Here is a 19257-nt window from a genome sequence, read left to right as displayed (position 1 = left end):
AGTATTTTTTATCTCATGAACTTTGTTGCCCAGGCTGACTTTGAACCATAATCCTCAGCTATGAGCCACCAGTACCTGGTTTACTAATCACATTTTTTAAGAGTGCCTGTCACATGCTAGAGTCTAGGCTCTGATCTATTGGGATTATTGTGGTTTAAAAAGTAGCTCTGCTCTCAAACATTGCTAGAAGAAGCAAAAGGCATAAATAAATGGATATGTATAATGCCATGTAATTAGTGGAGCTGTAGAGGCCTGAGCACTTAAAAATATTTTAATGGGATAGAGAAAATGTTGGGGATGTGTCACTGATAAAGTAGATCATTAACGATCATGCCCAGGGAGTCCAATTTGTAAAACAGCGAACACACACACAAAACTTTAAAAATTATTAAGTAGTTGTACAAAGAGGTTATAATTTTGTAAGTCAGATTATGAGTGCAAAGCATCATGATCAATATCAACCTTCCATCATTCTCTGCTTTTCCCCCCATCACATCCTTACCCTCAAATTACGTAGTTCAATTTTCACATTGACTATCATGACGGCATTGACTCACCCTTCCTCCTTTGCAAACCCAACTTTCTTTTCAAATAAGTTTTTTTATTGTAAAAATACTGTGCAGAGGGGTTACAGTTACATGAGCTAGGTAATGAGTACACGTCTTATCAAGCACGGTTGCCTCCTCCTTTGTTTTTCCCCTACCATCCCTTCCCTCCCATCTCCACAACTACACTCCCTGCACCCCTGCAAACCTAACTTTTGCCAAGAGAAATTTAAACTGAGGTCTTCTTTGTCTGAACACCTTGCATTTAGTAGGCAAACAACAAATGGTTCATGAATCAAACTAGTCTTTGATTTTCTGTTCTCTCTCTGTATGTGTGTATGTATTTTTCTATACTTCCTCAATGTTCCCCAATAAGTACATACTATTTTTGAAACAAGAAATTTCACCATTGGGATAGAGTATAAACTCTGAAGCTGAGGACCAAGGCAAAGCGTATACAGTGATGAGTTTTGTTTTGTTAGAATGCAAACTAAGTTGTCCTATATAGTGTTAAAAAGCAACTCAAGCAGGAGGTGTGAGTTTGGCCTCTCTTGGAGGGGCAGGAGACTGAAAGGGTTGGCTCCCCCCTCCACGCATGGTCTGGAAGCAAGCAGAGAAGTTTGCCTTGGGCTTTGTTCTACATTTTTAGTGGGACAGGGCCCACTGCAGCCAAGTTATTAAGCACTGGCCCTATCACTTCTCTTCCCATGACTCCTCTCTGCTGGGCCTCTTGCCCTACCATTAAGGCAGCTGTTGTTGTTTTGTAGAGGCTAATTAACTCCACACCGCATGAAGCCAGACACTAATTGGCCCACTCACTTAATCAACTTTAATGTCTCTCTTCTGTTGGACATGGCTGCCTCTTTCTGTTCTCCTGATCACCAACAAATGCAGTTTGGGGAGCAGCAACAACAGCCTCTTGTGGGCTTGGATAGAGACCCCTAACCCCGGCATCTACCTGGGGGAGCGGAGGAGACAGAGGCTCATTTTAACCCTCACTAAGCTCAGTAGACCCTTAAGTTCATGATCTCTGGGACATCTTGGGACCTGTGCTTATTGCTTCTCTTCCAGGCAATGCATGACGATATGAGTCATCAGACGGTTGGTTCCTCAGGAGAATTGGCCTCATCCTGTCTGCTGACACATATTTAAGGCTCTAAAAAACGAACTGACTTATACAACTTCTCTAATCTCCTTTTACTGAGTAGTCTGTTGGTTGTTAGTTTGGGGGTAGGTTTGTTGTTGTTATTGTTGTTCATTGTGTGCCAGTACAGGGCTTGAACTTGGGGCCTAAGAATTATCCTTCAGCCTTTTTTATTTTTTTGTCTTTTTGCTCAACACTGATGCTCTACCACTTGAGCCATAGCTTCACTTTCGGTTTTTTGGTATATAATTGAAGGAAAGAGTCACACAAATTTTCCTGCCTGGGCTTTGAAACACAATCCTCAGATCTCTGCTTCCTGAATAGCTAGGATTACAGGACTGAGCTACCAGCACTTAGTTTCCCTGTCCTTCTTTTACCTACACTAGCATCTAAAACCTCAACATAGAATTCATCTGGGGGAAAACCATGTGTCTATCTCTGTGTGAAGATCAGCTTTGACCAAGGAATAATGAATCCCAGACAGAGCTTATAGGGGTTTGCTACCTGAGAGAGCTGAAGACTGTGTTTAAGCTCTTACATTTGAATTCTACCTGCCTCATTTCCAATGTCTCCTTTCCATTCCGGCTGAAGGGTTGTAATGATGGCAAGAGGGGACCCACACACCATGCTTAACACAGTACCTGCAAGTTGGACATACCACTCACCCAAATTTCCCTCCTCTGACGTTCACTCCTAGGGCTTAAGGATCTAAAGCAGTGGTTCTCAAATTGTAACACACATCAGATTCACCTGGAAGGAAGTGGGATTCATATCTAGAGCTTCTGATTTAGAAAATCTGGGCCAGGGCCTGAACATTTATTTGCAGCGGATGGATTCTCCAGGTTCTATGAATTAGATGTGACTTGTTCTTCAGAAGTTCATGCACAGGAAAGTTGGTGTAGAGGTAATAGGATCTTTAAGGGGCAGAGCCCCGTGGGAGGTCTTGGGTGAGGTTGTGCTCCTAGGGATTAAGGCAGCTGTCATGGACTGAGCCCCTCAAGAGTGAGCTGTAGGACTGAGGGCATGGCACAAGAGTAAAGTCTGCTTAGCAAGTGTGAGACACTGAGATCTAACTCTAGTACTGCCAAAAGAAAAGGGAGGGAAGGAGAGAGGAATGAAGGAAGGAAGGAAGGGCAGAAGGAAGGAAGGAAGGTAGAAAGGAAGGAAGGGAGGGAGGGAGGGAGGGAAGAAAGAAAGGGAGGGGAGGAAGGAAGGGAGGGGAGAAGGGATGGAAGGGGAGGAGGGATGGAAGGAATAGAAGGAGGAAGGAGGGAAAAGAAAGGAAACTTGTTTGGGCTTGGTGTGTGGCTCAAGTGATAAAACACCTGCCAAGCAAGCACAAAAACCTGAATTCAAGCCCTAATACCATCAAAGAAAAAAGAAAAAGAAAACGAATTGAGTTTTCATAGAAGTCTGAGAGAACTGAATTACTCTCTTTGGACTTTCTGCCCGGAGATGTCCAGCATCATTTCCACCATTATGATCCCATCTGCTATGAGGCCTTCCAGGAGCTAATGCCCATGGCATGTCCTTGAACCTCTAAACCGAGTCAAATAAACCTTATCACTTTATAAAGCTGCCTATCTCTCGTCTTTTTGTTATGATAACAGAAAGCTGACAGATACAACAAGTACCAGGGTTTCAGCTGCCCCAGAGACCACACTTTGAGAAACCCTGATTTAGAGCCCAGAGTGAAAGAGGAGGCTTTCATTATGATTCCCCATTGCCCAGCACAGTACTTGACATATATTGCACACTCGACAAATATTTGTAGAATGAATACATTTTCTCCCATTGTCTCCCTGAGGCTTTAAATGTCGGGAAATCTGCCCTTCTCCATAAAAGAATTCCATTCTCTATCTTTTTTTTTTATCACCATCATATTTACTACAACCTGCCGCTGACAATCTCCTCTTCATAGACTCCCTGTTTTCCCCTTGAATACCCTCCATTTCCCCAGTGAGTGTCTCTCCCCTGGACCTCAACCTTTTCCATTAACTCCATGCACTGCACAGCCTGTTCCAGGACATCAAACTTTAATTTAAACAGAAAATAATCAATAAGCTTAGCAAATTGCCCATGGCAACCTCTGCTGAGTGAATCAAAGGGTTTTATAGGTAATTTAAAGGTGTCTTCACTCATCCCTCAAGGTAAAGCTTAGCCCATTGACAAGAGCCCTTTTCCACCCTGGCCCAGGAAGCTCTGGAAGGAAATAGAAGAAAAAAGGACTTAGGTCTTAGGTTTAGGGGGAGGATGGGCCAGAAAGGAAAGGTCTATCTTTTAGGATTAAAAGCTTCTGAGAAAAAAGCACTTGACATTCAATATTGAATCCTATGTGTGGTGCTTTTCTTTCTTTCTGTCTTCTTCTTTAAAAAATAAAAAAAAAGCAGGCAGCAGAATGAACTCTGGGTAACTTCAAGAAAACAAAAGGAATGTCACACTGTAGGGTGTAATTGAAGAACAAAGCTAAGAAGCTGAGTCTCAGAAATATTAGAAACCAGGGTCACTTTCTCAGAGGTGCTATTTAAGGATGCATCTGTGCGCTTTCATGCCTCTATGTCTTTGGACTGAGGATCCATATTCCAAGAAAGCATTTGAGCAGCAATTCTGGCTTCCATTCATGGCCCTCTCTTGACTAGGAGGATGAGCCCCTTGCAGGACAGTCCACTCACCAACAGCAGAAGTAGAGAGAGAAGGTAGTTCTGCCAAAGCAACAACAAGGTATGGAGTTTCTAACCAAGGGAATTCTCAACCTGAACTGGCAAACACATCTTTGTTCTGTAGCATATTTCAGGTGACTATGAGTTATTTTTTTTTTACAATTTCCAAATAAGAGCAGCCAATCTATCAGTATTCATGGATATTTCTGAGATCCTAGGACCTGGACAGAACTTTGAAAGGCTATAAAGCACATGGCCTGGTTATCTTCCCATGCCACAGAGCTGCCTATCATTTTCTGAGTCTCTTTCGTTCTCTCTGAGAAGTCTATCCAGCTTCTAAATCCTTATAAACCAGATATTTTTCTGTATCCACAGTGATATTTAACATACCTCATAACTGGTATGTAACAGGCCTGGTCTAACCAGAACTATTGCTGCACAACTGAACTGGTGCTTGTCAGCTACCTGGTCCACTTTTTAGTCGCTGTAAGTGAATACCACAGTAATGGTGGATGTCTGAGAGGCCACTGGCTATGCATTGCACTAAGCTGTCAAGATACTACCTGCTACTCCTCGAAGGATAAGGATCAGGGAGGTGTAAGACTTCAAGATTAGAGTCAGAAAATTAATTCTAATTTGGCTTTACGCCAGCTCCATGCTGAGTAACTCCCATTACTGACCATATGTGTTTGTGTTAAACTATTTTCATATCACTATCATTTGACTTAATCTCAACTCACCTTATGAGAGGAGGGTTATTAGTCGCTCTGAAACACAAGGATCAGCATGGTGATGCATGCCTGTAATCCTAGTACTCAGGAGATTGAGATCGGAGGTTTGAAGTGGATTGAGCCAAGCAAGCAAATCCCTGAGGCTCTTATCTCCAATTAACCACCAAAAAGCCAGAAGTGAAAGTATGTCTCAAGAGGTAAAGCACCATCCTTGAGCAGGGGATGGGGGCGGGGAGCTAAGGAAGGACCTGAGTTCAAGCAGTTGTATTGGTGCCTACTATAAGGACTTTTGTAAAAAAAAACCCCACATCTGCTGTTGAAAAGCACAACATGATGTCCTGATGAGAAGACCTGGGAGGGGCACATGCTGACCTCCACGCAGAGCTGCAGGACTGCCATGTGGCTACTGGAATTAGTGTGTGGAAAGAGGCAGATGTGAGGTGAGAACGGAGTTCGGCAGCCCGTGGTGAAGAGGTTACATAGGAACTCAGCATGACATGAATTCAAAGACTCAGTTCAAGATTACCCAACAGTATTTAGTGGGGCACCCATCTACACATAGAATCATGGTAATTACCATTAGAAATGTTGTCTTATTACTGACAGGGTGGTTTAGCTGAAAGAGCATGGACCAGGAGTCAGACCAATCCGATTCCATTCTAGGATCAGGAAGGTTAACGTTCTCAAGACATGAGCCAGGTGGAGCTACAGATACTCTAAGGCTAGGTAAATGACTGCCACTTTACATGAGCCTCAGGACCCCATGCACGCAAACAAAAATGTCTCATGAGTGGTCGCAAATGTTGACTAGACGAGAGAAGAGAGTAACAGATGAGGCCTTGGGAATCTTGGATATCATTGCTGCCTGCGTAGCCTTGCCCTCTTCTTCATCATGGCAGCCCTTGGGGGCTTCTTGAGTTTGAAAACCACTAGACTGATGCTGAATACTATTAATCATTAGAGAAATGCACATCAAAACCACAGTGAGACAGAATGGAGCACTTTCTGGGAGAGAAACCACTCATACTTAGTGGAATGCTGGAATGGAGGATAATTGCATTGTCCAGTTATCCAAATCATGGAAGAAGCCCAGGTACTAGTGGCTCACACCTGAAGTTCTAACTACCCAGGAGACTGAGATCTGGGTGTGAAGCCAACCTGGACTGGAAAGTCCAAGAGACTCCCTATCCAATTGACCAGCAAAATGTCAGGGTGGAGGCATGTGTGAGGTGATAGAGTGCCAGCTGGGAGTGAGCAAGTCAAGGTGTTTTGTTGTTGTTGTTGTTGTTGTTGTTGTTTTTATCATGTCCTGCCGGTGATTTTGGCCATGTGACAATAGGAAATAAATCCCTTTATAATCTTTTATGCTGGCTCCCAAATACATTTTCACAAGTACCAGAGCAGATCTTTTGATTCCCATCATTCTCAGATACCCCAGATATCCCAGATACAATATCTGGGAAATTTCTAGGATCTTCCAGAAAAGTACCCATCACCATCCATCCTTGACTCTACCCATTTACTCTGTGTTCATGTTTCATGCTTTGACCTGTTCTGTATAAACACTTGTTTTTCCACAATACCTTTTCCCTTAGGATTCTCCTGCCAGAGTGTGGGAATAATGATAGTAAGAGTTATGATAAAAGCCAGCCATAGGCAGCTCACACCTAGCTACTCAGGAGGCTAAGATCTAAGAATTGTGATACAAAGACAGCTTAGGACAAGAAAGTCTGTGAGACTTTATTTCTAATTATCCACACAAAACCCAGAAGTAGCCAAGCACTGGTTGGCTACATGCCTGCAATCCTAGCTACTCAGGAGGCTGAGGTCTGAGGATCCCAGTTCACAGCCAGCCCAGATAGGAAAAACCATGAGACTCTTATCTCCAATAAACCACCAGAAAACTGGAAGTGGCACTGTGGCTCAAGTGGTAAAGCGCTTGCCTTGAACTGAAGAGCTAGCTGAGGGGCAGTGCCCAGGCCCAGAGTTCAAGCCCCACGACCACCAACACCAACCACAAAAAACAGCAGCAGTACAGCTCTAGCTTAAGTGATGATGGAGTGTTATCCTTGAGCAAAAAAACTAAGGGACAGTGCCCAGGCCCTAAGTTCAAGCCCTAGTTGCACGCATATGTGTGCACACATGGACATACACATACACACAAAAGAATTATGATCAAAATAAACTAAGATATCCTTCCTGGGTATAGGATGCACAAAGCCACTTCAAAAGACTTCTTTGTACTTTTTTTTATGTAGCTAGTAGAATTTTCCAAATTATGCAAGGGCCTCACATTACATTTCCACTGGGCAGCATTGCTCACTAAACCACTGTCTTTCTCTTCCAAGGCAGAAGTGATGCCATCTAAGCCTGAAGTGCCAACTGGATATAAATGCTTCGTATGTGTGGAGCCCAGATAACACAATCATCACAATCCATTAACTCAATCAAACCACTTAAATAACAGCAACCAACAAGTACAACCAAAATGTAGTCTTTGTAAGCAAGTTGATTTTTGTTCTTTTTTATTTTCTGGGGCTTAAACTCAGGGCCTTGAGCTTTCATTTGGCTTTTTTACTCAAAGCTAGCTCTCTACCACTTCAGCCATACCTCCACTTTTGGCTTTTTGCTGCTTAATTGGAAAAAAAGAGTCTCATAGACTTTTCTGCCTCGACTGGCTTTGAACTGGTATCTACAGGTCTCAGCCTTCTGAATAGTGAGGCTTACAGGTGTGAGCCACCAGTGCCCAGCAACAAGTTGATTTTTTTCTAAAGCACCAAATACCCCTATACATAGTGTCTCCAATATATCTCTCAGTGTCCCAGAGAAGGAAAGTGGAATAAAAATTTCAAAAACACTAGAAACCAAGCAGAAAAAGCAAAATGTGTGATCTGTGGCAGAGTAAAGCTTGTACATTTTCTATCACGAGAAAAAATAAGAACAAAGATAGAAATAGCTAAGCCTTTAAAACACCATTTTGGTTGTAGCCTGTCTGTGCTTTTGGCTATGTTACAAAATGAAACAAATCCCTTTATAATCCCTCATACTGGCTCCCAAATATATTTCCACAAGCACCAGAGCAGACCCTTTGGGTATTTCTTCCTATAAATGTTCTTCACCACCCTCCTGCCTTACCCCTATCCTGTTACAAAATGGTGAAGTGTGATGGCCGGCACATGCTCCTTCTCCTTTCTAAACTCTCCCTATCTTCCTCTGATCTCACACCTTGCTTGGCTTCACCTTTCACTCAATACATCAAACACCTCCATTTTCTGCCTAGCAACATTCCCTTGTATTGTTTAACCCCTAAGCACTTCCCACTGTTTGCAGGGTCTTTAAATAGCGTGATACTTCTCTGTCCCTCTCCCTGCCTCTGTACCTAACCGGTATGACCTCACATACCACTCGGTAAAAATTTGTGAAATGACTGAGCGACGTTAAATCTGATATTTGCCAACTCTGATAAAATAGAGGAAATCAATGTCAGTTTTCCCAGCTAGATAGGGAAACAGGACAGCTATATAAAATGATCTGTAGAAGAAATTGCTTCCCACACTTTGCTTTCGGTTCTCTGAAGGAAGCTGTTATAACAATGGACTATAAATACAGAGTGAATGCTATATCAGTGGAGAAGCAATTCTAATCATAGTCTGGAAGAGCCCAGAAAACCCAGCTTCTTCTCCTTTTGGACATACACAGGTGCACTGTGTGGAATGAAATCCACTTAACTTGATTTTATGGACAGTGATTCATGCAAACTCAATTCCAAACTGCTCAGCACGGCTCAGTTAAATAAATTACAGCAAGAGTAAGCCAGCCAGCAGTAAGGGCCAAAGACAGAAAATAAACTTGAGATTGAGGATTGAAATTTTAGGAGTGCCTGGTATACCAGAATCACCCCCCACCCCCACTCCCACCCCTCTCTCTCTCCCTTTCTTTCTCTTTCTCTCTCTCTCTCTCTGTTCTGAAAGGGTCTTAGATGTCCTGTAAAGCAAGTCTATGATTTGACTGAAGGAAAAACTGAGTACCAGAAAGGATTAAGAACATGTCCAGAGTCACCCAGAGAGCAACTGGAGAAGTCAGGGTGCTTGGTCCCACTTTGGAGGGTTTTGTTTCCTCCCACCTCACCAAGTATTCTGTCTGCCTTGCTCCCTGCCACAGTTCAGGGTGCACTGATGAATGAATCTGCTAGGCTGGGGGTGGCCACGGTCACCCTGAAGGCTAGAGAGGGAAAGATAGATTTAAGAAGAAGAAAAAAAGATCTGGAATGAATTCCATGTCTTTAGGGATGGAGAAGATGGCTGCAAGCAGCTGTCCTCAGATCCTCCATTTTCCAGCCTTTACCTGAGGGAGGCACACACAGCAAACCTCACTCTTGCGGCCTCCTCTCTGCTGCTCTGTCACAAAGCTCTGGCCCCTGCCATTAGTGGGCCTCCTGGAGAGCCTCCAGGGCTGTGGCATCACTGCCCAGCTGTGGTAAATACTCCAGCAGCAATGTGCTTGCTTTATTCACCCCTCAGCACCCAGCAACCCAGAGCACATGGATTTACTCCAATAAACCAGTAAAATGCCAGAAGTTGAGATATGGCCCAAGTGGTAGAATGCCAGCCTTGAGTGAAAAAACAGCCCAGCAAGGGTGTGAGGCCCTGAGTTTAGGATCTGGAGTACAGAGCACTGTGTGAGGCTGGAATGAACAGAAGGAGAGAGTGGAATACTAGTAGCCCTTTATAGATCCTGGAGGCTGGGAGCCTAGAAGCATTGCCAGAGTTGGCTTGTTGCAAGGAGGGGTTGTGTCTAGTGGATACCTGAGCTCTGGGTGGAGGATGAGGCCCGATCTGGGAGGCAAAGAGGCCCACATAGAAACACCAACCTCCACAACAGTCCCAGAAGCACCGACCATGAACTTGAGTTGATAGCCAGGAGGCATTACAGTCTTCAAAAATACTCCCGCCCACAGAATCAGAACTCTGGATTGCAAGGGACAGAAATTCAACTCCAACTAGGTAAATAGTATATAAATAACCCAACACGGAGCTTATCAACAAAATGCCACTCGATTTCAAACTTGATTTGGTAAATGATAAATAGGGCATCGCACTATCTATTCCTGAGTAGTCCATGGTCCAAGGCTGCTGTTTGGATGAAATCCTGTGCCAGCTTACTCTGGGAACATAGATCTTCAATGCTTCAGTAAATAGACACTTTCCTAAGTGGCAGTTTGACATTTTGCTGTACTAAAGCCACATTGTGTCTGAGTCTCTCAAGCATTTCATGACCTCCTGGCCTTGTATTGCATCCATTAGCCATCGCCACCACAGAACGTGTTATCCAGCTTCACAGTCATGCTGCAAAACAATCACAAGACTGCGGTGCCATATAACAATGAACATTCTGCTCAGGAGTCAGCTGGGCAGTTTCACTGGGCTTAGGAATGATCACTCAGGCATCTAGGCAACTTAGGAGACTAGGCTGACTGGAGCTGGGCTGGGTACCTTCATATATCTGAAGGCTCATCCTGGCTTTGCTCGTGAAATAGAGCAAAAGTAAACAAGGTCTCCCAGGACCTAGGCTCAACACTAGTACACGAGTCATTTTGCTACTTTCTGTTGGCCAAGACAAGTCACAAGGTCAGTCCATGTTGCAGGGGGTGGGGAAATAGCCTTCACCTCTCACTGGGAGTAGCTCAAAGGCGATTGCAAAAGATATGAATAAGAGGAAAAGTAAAGAATTTAGGAGCAGTTCCAAAATCATTTCACTGCATAGCCATGCTCTCAGAAGCAAAATATATGTACACATAAAATGTAGCAACATGCCCAGGGAAGTTTTACAGCACCCCAGAATCACAAAGTACACAGGCTAAGAACTGCTGGCACAATGGTTAAGAACTGGAGCTGCAGGGTCAGACATGATGAGTTCCATTTCCTCTTCTATAAGATTCTTTTTTTTTTTTTTTTTGTCGGTCGTGGGGCTTGAACTCTGGGCCTGGGTGCTGTCCCTCAGCTCTTCAGCTCAAGGCGAGCGCTCTACCACTTGAGCTACAGCGCCACTTCTGGTTTTCTAGCGGTTTATTGGAGATAGGAGTCTCACAGTCTCTCCTGCCCGGGCTGGCTTTGAACCGCAATCCTCAGATCTCAGCCTCCTGAGTAGCTAGGATTACAGGTGTGAGCCACCAGCGCCCGGCTTTCTATAAGATTCTTAATCTTTCTAAGCCTCAATACCTTCTCCTATACTAGTCTATCACTGGACAGGAAACATATAAGGCCAGATTGGCCAACATTCTAATTCCCTCAAGACTGAGGAATGCTCAAACATGGTGGAGGGGTAGGGGGGAATGTAGCAGGTATTTACATTTCTTTTGCCTAATAGTAACCTGTGTTATATTCATACAAGAAATGTTCTATGGTAATGACAATGAACAATGAAAAGCCACAAGTAACAAAGTAGAATAACAGAAGCTAGACATTCAAATATATACATATTATATGATTCAATTGCAATAAACTTTAAGTGCCTAAAATGAAACTACAGTATTAAAACCCTTGGGGAGGAAGGGAAACAGAGCTTGAATAAGACTAGGAGACTGACTTCTGAGGTGCTCATAATGATTCTTGACCTAGGCAGGAGTCCAGTGTTTGGTTTATGACAACTCATTGAGCTATATATGCAGGCATATGTAATATTGTGTTTTGTTTGTGTGTATCTGCTAATATTGAAGTGTCACATTCCTGCTTCACTTTTCCTTTTAATACTGGTGCTCCACCACTTGAGCCACACCTCCACTCTTTGGTGGTTTAATCAAGGCTAAGAGTTTCACTAGTTTATCTTCCCTAGACTGCCTGTAAAGCTCTATCCTCAGCCTCCTCAGATGGGCACTGGTGGCTCACGCCTGTAATCCTAGCTACTGAGGAGGCTGAGATCTGAGGACCACAGTTCAAAGCCAGCCCAGGCAGGAAAGTCTGTGAGACTCTTCTCTCCAATTAATCACAGAAAAAGCCAGAAGTAGTGCTGTGGCTCAAGTAGTAGAGTGCTATCCTTGATCAAAAGGAACTTAGGGACAGTGTCCAGCATTCAAGGCCTAGGACCAGCCAAAAAAAGGAAGGAAAGAAAGAAGTTAGGAAGGAAGGAAAGAAAGAAGGAAGGAAGAAAATCAGCCCCCTGAGTACCTCGGATTACACACATGAGCCACCAGTACCCAGATGATATACATTTTTAATATAATAAATTGAAAATGAATGGTACAATAAAGCATAGCTTTTCAGTACTTTCTAGGGATTAATCTTAAGCAAAGTAGGATTAATTGTCCTGGATTCCTTCAGGGACAGTTAAGTAGGTATACCTCTAGGAGTCATCATGAGAGCCTTGGGGTACTGTCCCCTTCTTAGTGGCAGTGTCCAGCCTGAGCAGTGAGCAAAGACTCTCAGAAATCCTAGTCAGGAAACTTCTGCAAAAAGCCCATACAAGGTAGCTGACCCACCCGGTGGGCACCAGTGCCCATGAGAACATGTCCTTTGCTTGTGATGGAGAGAGGCAGGCATTTAGAACCAAACAAAGCCCCCAGTACTCCCCTCTGAAGGAACAGTTTGTTTCCAAAGACTTGATGGAACAGCTAACTGTAAGCCTGGGAGAGGAAATTACACAATGGATGTTGAAACGTAGGCTTGTTGAAAAGTTGTCACTCCAGTAATGAATGCTCTATTTCCTGTTATTTTTTTCCCCAAAAAGTTAAATGCTGGGCATAATTAGCTAGTTTAAAGTAAAAAAAAAGCAAGCTTGGCAGCAGAACAAAAATAGCACATTTCAGGAGCCCAGGCCAATTAAAATTGTTTATGCAGCCATTTAGCAATATTTTTCTCCAAATTATTATGACCAGGAAATATGCAGCATGAGACTGTAAGGCAAGTTCCTCTGAAGGAAAAAAAAAAAAGCCCACACACCGATCCTTTAAACAGCCTGTTGTTCTCAGGGGATTTTATAATAAGAATGAACACTTCCATCGTTCAGAACTCCCGAGACCTCCTCAGGATCTTGAGAATAGCTTCACTTAAGTGCTGTAACAGGCAGCTGTTGGTGAAGCCCTCCAACCTGTTAATGTTAAGATTAGCCAAGCTCCCCTATGTGTTAAGAGGCCAACGATTATGAATTTAGCTGCCTAATGTAGCCATTTAAATCTTCTGGTTGATGCCAAAATTAGACTGAGTGGATGAGAGTTTTGTTAATAACTGGACAGTCTGGCTGGTGCTAGGATTTGTTGCTAGAACTCCACAAAAATTGCCCTCTGCTAAGTTTGTTTGACTCTGGCTCTTCCTCTCATCACTTTCTCCATTCCTTTCTGTGCCTCTGACAATATCCCATCTCTGAGGCTCTGATTACATCTTACCTCTCCTCTTCAGCTTTACTTTCCAAACTTGCCTTCAGATCCTTCATTTACTGTAGGCTAAAATGGTCTGATAGCTTTCCATGCTCACCATCACAGCTTCTGGCTGAGAGGTGAAGCTTTGATTATAGCATTTGACATTATTCCAATAGGGTCAGTGAATGAACAGTTTGGAGGATAGTCTGTTGTATTTATCTTATCAGGTGAATCCACTTAGCTGAGCCCCTTTTCTGGCTGAGAGAGATCTCTGAAGACCATCACTCAACCATAGATTTGACTTCAAATGCTCTGGCATTATTTTATCTTAGACTGGTCACTTCGTTGGCTGGCTGGAGTGTTGGATGCAACTCATAAGTAGCTTCCCAGCCCTGTGTCATGGAGGTGAGCACCATTCACTGGGAAGGCTTTGTCATCACTGTGAAAGACCCCCGAAGACTTGGGGTGTCCTTCAATCAGAAGAGACCCTTCCCCAAGGAACAACGAGACCACTTGTGCGGATGCAATCAGCAAGAGGTTTATTCGGGCATGCCTCGGCTCCCAGGTGCACTTAACCACGAGATCCACAAGGTTCGAGTCAAGTGTCTGAGAACCGGTTACACGGGTACCCGGGGCGACAAAGTCTATCGGGAGACTTGCGCGCCGAGTGCTTGAAAGCACCCTCTTTTTATGGACAGCAGAAGCGAGGTTACAGAAGCGAGATGCGTGGTTACAGGGGGATGATTGGTTAATTTCAAATTACGCTCAGGGTGAGGATTGGTCAGGTTAAGCTAGCCAGATGGGGTAGGTGGGGTTGGGGGGAAAGCTGACGTGTCGGTACTTGCCCGGACAAGTCTGTGCGGGTCGTTATGCACCGAAACTGTTTGTTCCCTAATTTTGACAAGTGATTTATTACATCCTGCCCTACCCTGCCATTAGGGTTAAGTTTTACAGGAAGGGACAGGTGGGTCGGCTATTTTCTAGGAATGTCTGGCTTTAAGGCATGTACTAGGGTCAGGCTAGGGTCTGCAGGCGGTGACTCAGAGGCTCGAGGTTTCGTTTCCTGGTTAGCGGCCTGCACTTATCCTGCCCCACCACCCCCTTAGGTATGCAGGGTAAGGGGCAGCAACTTTCTTGGGGTACCTAGTGGGCAAGCACGGGCTGGGGTCTTTCATTCCCCCATTTCCTTTTGCCTGAATGAAATCCTTCATTCACCCGACGTTTCCTCCGTTAATTTAAGCTGATGATATTGTTGGGTTAGTACTAGGGCCTGTACGACCGATAGTCGGTCTTTTACAAATTGTATCAGGCGATTTATAATGCAGGGACCTAAGGTAAGAATTAGCATTAATAGTATTAGTGGTCCCATTAGGGAGGATAACAGGGTAGCGAACCATGGGGACTTGTTCCATGATCCTTTGTACCAGCTGTACTTGTAAGCTCCAATTTTAAGACATACTCATACCATTTGCTACATACTTAAACTTTCTGAGGTTTGTCTTCTTTAAAGACAATTCTTACTTTTCAAATCCTTTCTTATCCAAAGTGGATATCAATTTTTTCCCCAATTCCTTTTCCAAGGCTTTCTTTACTACCTTCTTTACAATCCCTTTTCCAAGGCTTTCTTTACCACCCTCTTTCTTTACAATCCCTGAGCATCTTTGTAGCTGTAGTTTAAAACTGCACAATTTTCCTTTTGCTTGCGGAACCTTTATCTTAGAACAGCCTTAAGGCACCACTGTGATGTAGAAGCTTGCTAGATTTTAAGGCTAAGAGTATTATCTCCATTGATAACACACTCAGGTTATTACCATACCAGAGCCAAACTAGGCTGTGACCATAGAGTGGATTTCCAGTCACTATGCACTGAAGTGCCTAAGACAAGTAAGCCAATGATCTCCTTGTCCCCAATATTCACTGTGGGAAGAGAGGGTTTTTGGATATCACCCAAAAGAATGTCCGACAAGATCTTAGATTTAGCAGCAGTCAACCAGGAAGCAGACTGAGGTGATGGAATCTTTAGGCAGGAGTTTCTCCAGGTGGCTGTCAGGCAGTCGTTGAACTTTAACCATTAGGGTATGCAGCAGCAGCAGCAGCAGGATCTCTCAGTGGCTCCAAGGGACTGTCACACCTCATGCTGGGCTGTAAATTCCTACACAGACTGGTTAAGGATACATTGCATAGGCTTGGCAGGCTTTGATCCTGCTGGTTTTTAAGATCTTTAAACAATAGCCCAGGACAATTTACCAAAATCACAACATTTTTACTAACCAGATATTTTTGTAAATAGACACAGAAGGCTCAGAAGGCTTAGTCTTGTAACCATCTCTGACAGATGCAGTCTCCACACCTTGCATATCAACAACTGTTAGCCCTATTTTTTATGCCTTTAAAAGAATTATTTTATCTATTTTGCCTCATTTTTCCAAAACTGACTCTGGACCCTTGATCTTAAAATGGGGGTAGAAGGGCGAAGATCCATCTTCTGCAACTTCTTCAAGCTGACTTCAGGGGCGTTGATCTTACCTAGCCAGGAACCTATAACCTTAGCCTATTTTACAAAGAGGCCATCAGGGTTAGATGTCATTAAGAACAATATTTAACATTTGACAACTGCACAGACCTTTTCTCCGGCTACAGCAGTGTAGCTTGTTTAGCACTCTGGTTCGCAAAGGCATCTTCCTAGATGGCTTAGGAATGTGATCTCAACAATGCCTAAGATGCCTAAGTTACCTTTGCAGGCCTTTAGACAGATATCAATAGAAACACACTCAGGTTTGCAAACTTTTTCCTGAGCAAATGAACTTCATGTAACTAGTGTCAGCCAATCAATTAAAGCTTTTTGGCACATAAAGGGGTTGAGATTTAAACTATCCCCCACATTTTATAACATTAGCTTTTTACTATCATAGAGGATTGGCAAGTTCCTGTCTCTTACAAGGTAGTCATGAACATTAGGCATGCTTCCAAACTATCTTCCTATGACCTCCTGGCTCTGACCAGTTTTGAAAGGCCACGCACAAATGACACTAGGATCTGACATTTCTGCCATCCAAGCAGTGGCTTACTGCCTCTGGATGCTTTTCCATTGCTTTTGTCCCAGGAGTGTCTTCTCCACATTGGGATAAATGCCTCATTGGCATTTCCCTTTAGCTGGTTGCTGGACTCGAACTCAGGGCCTGAGCACTGTCCCTCAGCTCTACAGCTCAAGGCTAGCACTCTGCCACTTTGAGTCCCAGACTCAGGGCTTGAATGCTGTCCCCTAACTCTTCAGTCCAGGGCTAGTACTCTGCCACTATGAGTCTTGAGCTTGGCGCTTGAGTACTGTCCCCTGACTCTTTAGTCCAGGGCTAGTACTCTGCTGGCTGAAGAGAGGTGACAGTCTCACAGGGACCTTTGTCTGCCCGGGCTGGCTTCGAACCAGTTTGTAGATCAATGCGTCTTATGAAAGGCCACTTTACTCCAATTAAAAGCAACAAGGTGGTCAACATAGAAGTAGCTTTTAAGCATGCTCTTACCTGAAACTTATTAAGAGTCAAAGTTACATCTGACAAACTTGTAAGAATCCTCTGTGCTTTGCTCTGGGCTTGCTGGAAACTTAAAAAAACCTATAAGAGCAAACTAGAATAGCAATTCTTTTGATAATCTTAATTTTTCCTTTGTGCACATTGAGGCCAATGTCAAGAACAATTTTACATTTAAACTTTATATCCAAAAATCCATTTTTTAATTAATTTTTTTTAAAAGCCTCTTATTAATCACCTTTAATATTTTATACTTTAGTTTTCATTTGCGTTTTGAAAAGATCCCTTGAAATCTTGAGGCCAAGTGTCACTCATTGCCTCTTGGTTGCTTGTTTTAAAGCAGACACACATTAAGATTTTTAAATTTAAATGACAATTTTTCCTTAATGCCAAAAATTACAGTCACCATCATTATACCACGAGGCTAGACTTAACACCTCTATAACTTTTAAAAACATCCTAATTGTAGAACATAATTGAAAGTAAGCCACATTATACAAATAACCTTTTGGCCCTCTTTTTAAGGCCTTTCTAATTTTAATGTTAACACATCCAAGGGGAAGTTTTAGCAATACTAATCAGGTCATCACATCACTTATTTTAACCATCATGTTTTTAGTGTCTGACTGCAGAGAAAAGAGAGAACAAAGATGGGCCGTTCGGCCCCTTCTATGGAATGGGCACACCCAATCTGACTCTTTAGGGTTAGATGAACTGCGTTTGTGCCAGCTTACCCTCTTTCACCCTGCGTGGACTCTTCCCAGGGCCTGTCCCACCATGCATGGCCAGCTGAACTGCACTTCTGCTTGTTCACCCCTTACCCCTAAAGATAGGTCTTCTGTTGGTTTCTAAGTTTTTCTCCATCTCTTCTCTTGGTTCTCGAATGAAATACAGTTTTAGACAGACAAAACAGGTAACATCTTTGGCAGTGTTAAACTAACCTTTACATTTAAATTTCTAATATTTATCCCCAAATTTTAGCCAAGGGAATTAGATCCCAAACAGCCAATGCACTTTTGTTAAGCCAGATAACTTGATTACAGAATAAACAGTCTTATGCATTTTAAAACATTAATCTTTTAAAATACCAGATTTTTTAATTTGCAAGTTAAAGAATCTTTACAAAGCCATTTAAAACAATGTGAAGATTTTTTTTTTTTTTTTAAATCTTTGGTAATGTCCAAACCTCATAACCTTTTGAATTTTAAATTTAAACTCACCCAATTGTTACAGCATGCTGACAATTCTTATCTTTGAACATGTTCACAGACACACACAAAGCACTCACACAGATCTTAAAGCGCGCAAAAATCAAAATCAGTCGTACGTACACCTTTTAAAGTTCTTAAACAAAAATTTAAGACAGTATTTCTTTTTAACTAGGTACCTTTGTTGGGCTTTATTTTCCCAGAGCTTGCTTATCTAGCAAGGCAATTCACTAATCAGTCTTTTGAATCCCTTCTGTAGGAGGAGGGCTGGGGGAGGGGGTCACCTAAAACTAAACTGGCCAGATTTTTACATTGTCAGGACTAGTTGAAAAAGTCCAAACCAGACACACAGCCTTTTACACCCTCCCTGCTAGCAGCCTGCACAAGGAGAAAATGCAGCCTGAGGCTTGAAGGGAACCAAACTAGCCCAGTAACCTTCCATGCCTCACAGGGAGGGTGGGCGTAGCAGGTCTGTGACCCAGCCCAGCTGGAACTTTTATTCCCCCAGAGATGTTTAAATAAATAACAAAAACACAGATAAACACAAAAACCAAGGATCCACATTTAAAACTGGTACCAATTCTAAAACAGAACTAGACAAGAACTGAAGGCTGAGTTGGGGACTAATGAGCCCCCGTTTATCCCTACTGGAACTCTGTGCTGTTCTCACTCAGCAAGCTGAATCCAGAGGCTGCTGATTGAGCCTGTCACACTCACCCAGAACTTCCCTACCCCAGAAAACATAAAACACACACACTAAAGTTAACAATACAACCAAGTGGCCACAAAGACAAAATCAAGTCTCAGTGAATGGGGCGACATTTCACCACCATTCACTTACCAGGGGGCTCAAACCCCCTATTTACCTCCGGAGGATTTTTTCTTTTTTTTTTTTTTTCTTTTTTTTTTTCCTGCAGACGTTGACCCAGGGGCCTTCCAAGGCGGAGGAGAATTCCCAGTCATCTGGGGCAAGGGAAAAGAAAAATCCCTAGCGGCCGTCCCCTCAGACTGGCAGGTTCTCCCCCACGCTCAGACCCCCTGAGCCAAGGCCCAAGGCTGAAATCTAACTGGGGCCACTCACAGGTGGTCAGTGGC

The sequence above is a fragment of the Dipodomys spectabilis genome, unplaced genomic scaffold, assembly GCF_019054845.1.
Source record: "Dipodomys spectabilis isolate Male_0828 unplaced genomic scaffold, ASM1905484v1 ptg000145l, whole genome shotgun sequence".
Classification (NCBI taxonomy): domain Eukaryota; kingdom Metazoa; phylum Chordata; class Mammalia; order Rodentia; family Heteromyidae; genus Dipodomys; species Dipodomys spectabilis.
This window is presented reverse-complemented; position numbering follows the sequence as displayed.